Raw genomic sequence first — 8,859 nt, 5'->3', positions numbered from 1 at the left:
CCAAGTCTCTGACTGTGTTCTGCTTAACTCAGAGTTTTGTAATCCTATATGCCCCCGCCCCCCTTAGCTGGAGATGACAAGAGGATGCTCAACCTATGGCAATAGGCATGTATATTCATTACTTAGCTGGAGCTGACCAATGAGTAGACCTTTCTTTGTCTTAGGAAAAAGGGTTAAAAGGAAGTGTCTGACATTCTTCTGTAAAAGTCGGGTTGTTGTGAAGCGTCTAGTGTGTTGGTGTACTGTTCTGTGCCTGTCACGTCTCACTCTCAACCTTCACTGTTATATCTGGTGAGGTAGTGTTATGCCCGAGTCTTGACTTGTATGGTTAAGCACTAGCAGTTACTGTGCCTTTAAGAAGAGCAGGGGGCAGTGTGAATTACGGCAAGGTGGAAAGTGTCGTGAGTTGATGTTGGTTAAGTAAATGTTTTGAACGTGGCTCCCGGTGTGGTCATTGACTGAACATAATATTTGGCGACGAGGATGGGATACGAACCCACGCGTGCAAAGCACAGTGGATTAACACAGCATCATCGACCGCCTCGACAAGCTTGTCCAGTGCCCGCACAGCATACAGCGTTTCACAAACTTAAAGCTGCACTAGCCACCTCACCCCGTACTCGCCTTTTATGACGTCACCAAGCTTACAGCAGTGTCAGCAGACGCCAGCAGCTATGGGCTGGGAGGCGTCCTGCTCCAGTTGCATGGAGACCACTGGAAGCCCGTGGCCTACTGCTCGAGGCGGCTAAGCGACGCGGAGACGAGGTACGCCCAAATCGACAAGGAATGTTTGGCCAGCGTGTGGACCTGCGAAAGATTTGAGACGTACCTGTTCGGACTTGATGGCTTCAGGCTGGTCACTGATCATAAACCTCTGGTGCCTCTTATGAACAGCAAAGACTTGGACAATGTTCCCATCAGATGCCAGAGGCTGTTAATGAGGTTAATGTGCTTCAATGGCATAGCTGAATATGCACCAGGCAGAACCATGGCAGTGGCTGACGCTCTCTCCAGAGGCCCGGAGCAGCGCTTTGCAGATGGAGCTTTCCACGATGATGTGGCGGCACACGTTGATGCTGTCATGTGCCAGATGCCAGCCACACCCCAGAGAATGAAGCAGATAAAAGAAAACACAGATGAGGATCTGCAACTCCAGACAGTACTGGGTTTCATCAGGCATGGATGGCCTGAGTATGCAGAGACGGTGCTTAAGACAGTCAGAGACTTTTACCAGGTGAGAGGGGAGTTATCTGAGTTAGAGGGCTTAGTTATTAGAGGGAGCGGCATTGTCATCCCTGCAGTTATGAGAGAGATGATCTTAGAGAGAATACGTGATGGGCACCAGGGTCTTGTTAAGTGCAGAGAAAGAGCTAGCCAATCCGTTTGGTGGCCCAAAATGTCAGAACACATCACAACAAAAGTACAGCAGTGTGCATTCTGTAGAGAAAACAAGAACACACAAAGAAAGGAGCCTTTAATATCAAGTGAGCTCCCATCCCGGCCATGGCAGAAAATTGCCATAGACCTATGTGAGTTTAAAAAGCAAAACTACTTGATAGTGTCTGACTATTACTCTAGATACCTGGAGATCCTAAATCTACCAACAGCTACTAGCAGTCAGGTAGTGGCTAAGCTTAAAGCTACATCTGCCAGATATGGCATCCCTGAAGTGTTAGTGAGTGATATTGGGCCCCAACTAGTTTCAGCAGAGATGAGGACGTTTAGTGAGGACTATGATTTTGTCCGTGTAACGTCAAGCCCACACTACCCTCAGAGCAATGGACATGCAGAGAGGGCTGTCCAGATAGCGAAAGGAATACTAAGACAGGAAGACACCCTCCTCGCTCTGTTAACGTACAGAGCCACACCCTCAGCTTCTACCGGAGCCACTCCAGCCGAACTGCTTTTGGGTAGGAAACTCAGGGCCACTTTACCCACTCTGCAGGACAATCTGAAACCAAACTGGCCAATGAAATTAAAAAGGCCGATGCCACAGCTAAACAGAAGCAGGCATATTACTACAACCGCAGGAATGGAGCGAGGATTCTGCCCCCATTGAGCCCAGGGGACACTGTGCTCACAACATTGGACAGACAAAAACAATGGACAACGCCAGCTGTCGTCCACAGTCCCAGCTCCACTCCCAGGTCTTACATAGTGGAGACAGCTCAAGGTGAGAAATACAGAAGGAACACGCGTCATCTGTTGGCCACACCCAAAACACCCACATCCATCAGCAAGGGTCCTGACTGGGTTGATCCGGAAGAGGATGGAGACACTGAGGTCACCCCAGCTCCAAAGGCACCAGTTAATCTTGCACAGGGGACAAATGTTACTCGCTCAGGGAGAGTGAGTAAACCAGCTATAAGGCTTGATTTGTGAGTTGTGTGGATTTATGGACTGTGGGATTGTACTTTTTGAAAGGGGGGGGGGGTATGATAGGTTTAATATAGCAATAATGTGAAAATGGTTCATTTGTTTATTTAGAATGTTCATTTGAGGGTTAATTTGTTAAATAGAGTGAATTTGACAGTGAACTGAGTGATACAAAGATATTTTGTATATTTGCTATTTTTGTTAAAGTGTCAGTACAAGAAAGACAGCACTGAAACTGCACTCCTTAAAGTACTTAATGACCTTAACATCCTCATCCTCCTCGACCTGAGTTCAGCCTTCAATACTGTGAGCCACAACATCCTGCTCACCAGATTGAAAGGTGTTGGTATTGAAGGCACCGTACTCAGCTGGCTCCAGTCTTACCTCTCCACACTTCATCTCACTCCACAACCACTCCTCTGTTCCATCCACAGTCACACAAGGTGTTCCCCAAGGTTCTGTACTCGGCCCACTCCTTTTCATCATCTACATCCTCCCACTTGGTCAGATTCTCCACCATTTCAACTTGGACTTCCACTGTTATAGTGATGACACCCAGATATACCTCAGCACCAAATCCCCTCACAATCCAACCCTCTCTCACATCGACTCCTGTCTGTCTGCAGTATGGATGCAGCAAAACCTCCTCAAACTCAACAGTGACAAAACTGAACTCCTCTTCATTGGCTCCAAGTCCACTCGCAGCCATATCAACAACCTTGCACTCACCATCGATGGCACTACTGTCTCCCCTTCCCCCCAGGCACACAACCTTGGTGTGACCCTTGATCCCACCCTCTCCCTTGAGCCACATATCCGCCAAAGGGTCAAATCCTCCTTCTACCACCTTCGCAACATTGCAAAAATAAGATCTTCTCTCACACGCCCTGCTGCTGAGATACTGATCCATGCCTTCATCTCCTCCCGCCTTGATTACTGCAATTCACTCCTCTATGGCATCAGTGCTAGCTCTATCAAGAGACTCCAATTGGTCCAGAACGCATCCGCCCGACTTTTAACTTTCACCAAATCCTGGCACCACATCACCCCAGTCCTAAAAGACCTCCACTGGCTACCCATCTCCCACTGGATCAATTACAAACTCTTGGTTCTTACTCATAAAGCCCTCCACAAATTGGCTCCCCCATACCTCACCGATCTCCTCTCCCCCTACCAACCCTCTCGGGCCCTCAGATCCACCTCGGCCTCCCTTCTCTCTACCCCCAGGTCCAACCTCCGCAGCTTTGGTGACCGAGCCTTCTCCAGAGCAGCGCCCAGGCTCTGGAACTCACTTCCCCAAATCATTAGAGACTCAGAATCCCGTCTCAAGACACACCTTTTCTCCACTGCCCTCTCGTGCCCTCCCCTCCCCCGTCCGCTCATACACCCCTGGTCTGGGGTAGGCTGGGGACTGAGCGCTTGACCTGCATCTGTGATTTATGTGATTTATGATGTTTGTTTTTCTTTCCCTTTATATCTGTCCAAGTCGGAGAGTACTGCTGACGTCGTCTGTGGCTGCCGCTTCTCCCTCTCGTAGCACCCCCTTCCCATCCACCCCTGTATGTCTGTGTTATGTTCATCTGTCGTCTTGTTTCACTCCATTTATTGTAAATCGACTTTGAGTACTTGAAAAGCGCTATATAAGATTGATTTATTATTATTATTAATGTTATTTTTCTAGTTTGAAGAAATCATCTTAAGGGGGAGATGTGATAGTTGAAAGTAATATGACCAGTAGGTGTCACTGTTGCACCGTCTATTACCGTGAAGTGCGCGTGTCTGTTAGTTGTTGAGGTAGACGGAAATGGAGTGTGCTGGATTAAAAATATGCTGAGCAGCAGTAAAAGTTACACTTGTTAAAAAGAAATCACGGAGTCGGCTCATTCTATTCGGAAAGTATTCTTTATGTCGAGAAGACACTTCTACAGACATTACACATATCGTTTTAAATGTTTACTGTGTTTACCACAAACAAACTACATCTCTGCCTTGAAGAACTCGCCGTCCAACCTGAGGAAGCACTTTGAGGTACGTAACGTTAAACGTTTGTTTCACTCCAGATCAACACTTGAAACGAAGTTTTCCGAGGTTGCAGATGTTGCGTATTTGCGCATTAACATGGCTAACATCATTTTTCATTGTCATTTGCTAAATTTGGTTTCTACAGTAGACGCCAATTATGCAAACAGGTAGGAGGCCTACAAGAAACTGTCGAGGTCCACCTTCTCCAAATCTCAGGCTCTCTGGAACAAGACTGCAAGGCCCACTACTGCTGCAGAGGTGGTTGAAGAGCACTGCAAGCTTCAGCTGGTACAACCTAACACAATCTATTTTTTAGATTTATTACACTAAGTAATCAATTACCTTGCTAGTTCTAAACCTTCCTGCATGATTTGTCCAAAGAACAAGGAATAATTAAATTATATCCTGCATAAACTGAAATAACTGGTGTGTTCAATTAAATATATCTGAATGCAATGCAGTTTTTGTGTGTGTTAGGTACAGTCCAGCTGACATTGCCTTTTAGGGTGAATATGCCAACACCATAGGTCAAATTGCTGAGGCAATAAACATACCACAGGGAGAGTACAACATTCAGATGGGATGGCTGTTCCCTACAATCATAACCTTCTTCTCCAAGCTGGAGAAAACCAAAGTGTCGCTGAGATTCTGAAGGCCACTGGTTGATTCCCCTGCGAGATGGGTTGAAGAAACAGTTTGGGTAAATGATGTCCAACCCAGAGCTGGTTGCTGCAGCCATTCTTCATTCGAAATTGAAAACATCCTGGACCTATGATGAAGATGTCCTCAAACTAGGTAAGAAAACAATTATCACTAAATGTTCCATGGTCAGTTTTTCATTTTCACTTTTTTAAACACTAAAGTTGTATACACAGACTGATGATGATGATGATGAAAAAGATGTGTGATTTAGGCCTCGGTTACATCAAGGAATATCTTCCTGACCATGATGAGCCTCTGCTGTGGCCCATCAACATCTGCTCAAGCACTTCCAATTAAGAGGATTTCTTTTGCAATATGAAGCATGTACACACCCAGGAAACGACCAAACAACTGGATGCATAAGCTGGCATGTACCGCTGGAGGTATAGACATTTTGACATCTTACCCAGCTATATCCAACCTGTCGCTCAAGTTAAAACACAGCCCTCTCAGCCTCTGCTGCCTGTGAAAGACTTTTTAGTGCAGCTGGATTGATCTTCAGACCAAGAAGGGGAAGGATTCACTCACACAACTTCGAAAACCAGCTTCTACTGAAGTTGAATAAGAACTTCTTCAAGTTTGATTAGTTTGACCAGGCTGAGAATTCTCACCAGTCATCAGTAGAGACCTGCTTCACCTCATTTGAGATGGACAGTACAGTAGAAGTAGTTCCCAACAAAATGTTTACATTGACTGCAGATGTGCACTTATTTTCGCCTTTAAAAACTGAGCGGACATTACCTCAAAATGAAGAAATACTGTTGTTCCTTGTTCAAAGGCTGTAGGTAAGGTAATTGATGAAGATGCAACTCACGACGATGAGGATCAGGATGAGTTCAGTCAACTCAGTGTTGAAAGGACTAAAAGAAGTACTGTAATTCCTTGTTCGAAGCTATTGCTAGGTTGTGAATTAATACCACACACACACACACACACACACACACACACACACACACACCACTATCTGTATAATTGCCATGCTGTTTTGTGTGTGTGGAGGACGGAGGAGGTGTTAAAATTAAAAAAAAATGACAGTTGCTGTCCTTTTTGTTCATTCATTCATTCATTCATCAACCGCTTCACCCGAGTCGGGTCGCGGTGGCAGCAAGCTAAGTAGGGCACTCCAGACGTCCCTCTCCTTGCGTCCCTACAGTACGTGTCTGCGGGTGCGAAGCTGGACGTGGGTCTGTGTCCTTGTCGCTGCACTAGCGCCTCCTCTGGTCGGTCGGAGTGGCTGTTCGAGGGGGGGGGGTAGCGTGATCCTCCCACGCGCTACCTCCCCCTGGCGAAACTCCTCACTGTCAGGTGAAAAGAAGCGGCTGACGACTCCACATGTATCGGAGGAGACGTGGTAGTCTGCAGCCCTCCCCGGATCGGCAGAGGGGATGGAGCAACAACTGGGACAGCTCGGAAGAGTGGGGTAATTGACCCTTCGCTAAGCCACGCCCCCGAAACGCAGACTGGCCAGTCACAGCGCAGCATAGGAAGGCTCCGACAGAGGTCCGACACATTCATGGCGGCGCTCAGTTGACTCCGATGCAAAAGTTTCAGATTTTCTTTATTTTCGAGCTGGTTTTGTGGACTTTTAGCTAGTTATGGTTAAACGTTGTGCCTGGGGCACTTGTAACAGTGACACTCGTTACCTGGTGAGGTTGGAGGGAGATGTACGTTTTTTCCCTTTCTAAAACCAAAATCAAACCCTGAAACGTGTAGGCTGTGGATAAAGCTATGTGGACGTCCTCAAATCCAGTTGAACCCTTCAAAGATCAACAAGCACAGCTTTGTCTGGTCCAAGGTAAGTAATTACTTTTATTAACCGTAAAATAATGTTAAAGCTAGATGGGCTTAGCAACAGTAACTAAGGGGGCGGGCCTTAGCAAAGGGTCAATTGAACTTTCGCAAAGTACCACCCCGGAACGGTGCTTGTCCAATCCTACCTTAGCAAGAGTTTCTAAGTGAGAGGTCCGTCAAGCTTTCAAACAGACAGCAAAATGCTGAAACGGTGTGCCTTTGGTATCTGCAAATCAGATACCAGATATCTGAAAAGTTTGGAGGGGGTGTAATTTTGTTTCCCTTCCCGAAACCTAGAACGCAAGAAGCGCAATGTCGGCAATGGATTTCGGAGTATAGCAGACCCCATGGCTAGCTTAATCCATCCAAAATAAACAAAATACCGGTCTGCTCCAAGCTAAACTTGCTACTAGCTATTATTGATAGCTAATATAGCTAACGTATTATTACTGTTACTTTTATCCAAACAACGATTATTACCATTATCAACATATAAATGTATTAATGACTAACAAAATAACATTATTAATGTACCTGATGAATGTAACCAGCTTAGTCTGTGGCCAGAGATACCTAATTTAATGATAGCTAATGATAGCTAGCCCACTAACATAACTTTGTTATGCTAGTCACAGGTTAGCCATGTTCCGCCTTTCATTTCAGAGCATAAAGATCTGCGGGGAGGGTCGGCTGGGTTGGTCTCTGGCCAGTCTGACCTCCCCATATCCGGCCTATTTTAAACGTTTCTCCCCCTCTGTGAGCTCCAGGTGGGGACCGGCGCTCGGGAAAGGCATCCCGCATGGAGGCATCTCGTTTGCCTTATTTTGTTGAAAATACCGGTTCTGGTCCGAAGGTAAAAAAAATCAATCAAATCCAAAACTCCACTGACTTCGTGGACAAGGTCCAAGGTGTAAAACTGGAACCGGATGAAACCATGGTATCCTACGACATGACCTCGTTATTCACCTGCATCCCAACCATGGAGGCTTTGGAAACTGAGGCAACGTTTGCTACGGGATGACAACCTCCACAATAGGACCAACCTCAGCCCAGACCAGATTTGCCAACTACTGGACCTTTGCCTGAAAACTACATATTTCCAGTTCAGGGGCCAGTTTTACAGACAGAAACACGGCTGTGCAATGGGCTCACCAGTATCGCCCATTGTGGCAAACTTATATATGGAAGAGGTAGAACACAGGGCCCTGAACTCCTTCAGAGGAACACCTCCGAGCCACTGGTTCAGATATGTGGACGACACATAGGTCAAAATCCAAACACAGAGGTGCAAGCGTCTACCAAACACATCAACTCATTTGACAAAGTTCATTAAGTTCACAAGGAAGATGTAAAGAACAACAGTTTGCCCTTCTTGGGCTGTGACGTCCACATTGGGGAAGACAGGAGCCTCCACATTGGGGTTTACAGGAAACCTACACACAGACCAATATCTACTTTTTGACTCACACCACCCTCTGGAACACAAACTGGGTGTCATCAGAACTCTGCAACACAGAGCTGACAATGTGCCCAGCAGCACTCAGGCCCAACGAGAAGAACACAAACACCTGAGGGGAGCTTTAAAAACCTGCGGCTACCCCAGTTGGACCTTTGTGAAAACTGCAACACGTTCCAAAAAGACCAACCAGGTGAACGACGAGGAGAAAAGGAACAGAAGGAAGAGCACAGTCATCCCGTATGTTTCTGGGGTCTCTGAGAAACTCAGGAGAATTTTCAACAAACACCGCATCCTGTTATACTTCAAACCCAGCAACACACTCTGACAAAGACTGGTTCATCCCAAAGACCGTGTACCACACACCCAAAAAAGCAATCTGGTGTATGCTGTACAATGCAATGAGGATTGCACTGACCTATACATAGGAGAAATCCAAACAACCACTATACAAACGGATGGCCCAACACAGAAGGCCAAACTCCTCAGGACAAGACTCAGCAGTCTTATCT

Source organism: Lampris incognitus, chromosome 9 (assembly GCF_029633865.1).
Source record: "Lampris incognitus isolate fLamInc1 chromosome 9, fLamInc1.hap2, whole genome shotgun sequence".
Classification (NCBI taxonomy): domain Eukaryota; kingdom Metazoa; phylum Chordata; class Actinopteri; order Lampriformes; family Lampridae; genus Lampris; species Lampris incognitus.
This window is presented reverse-complemented; position numbering follows the sequence as displayed.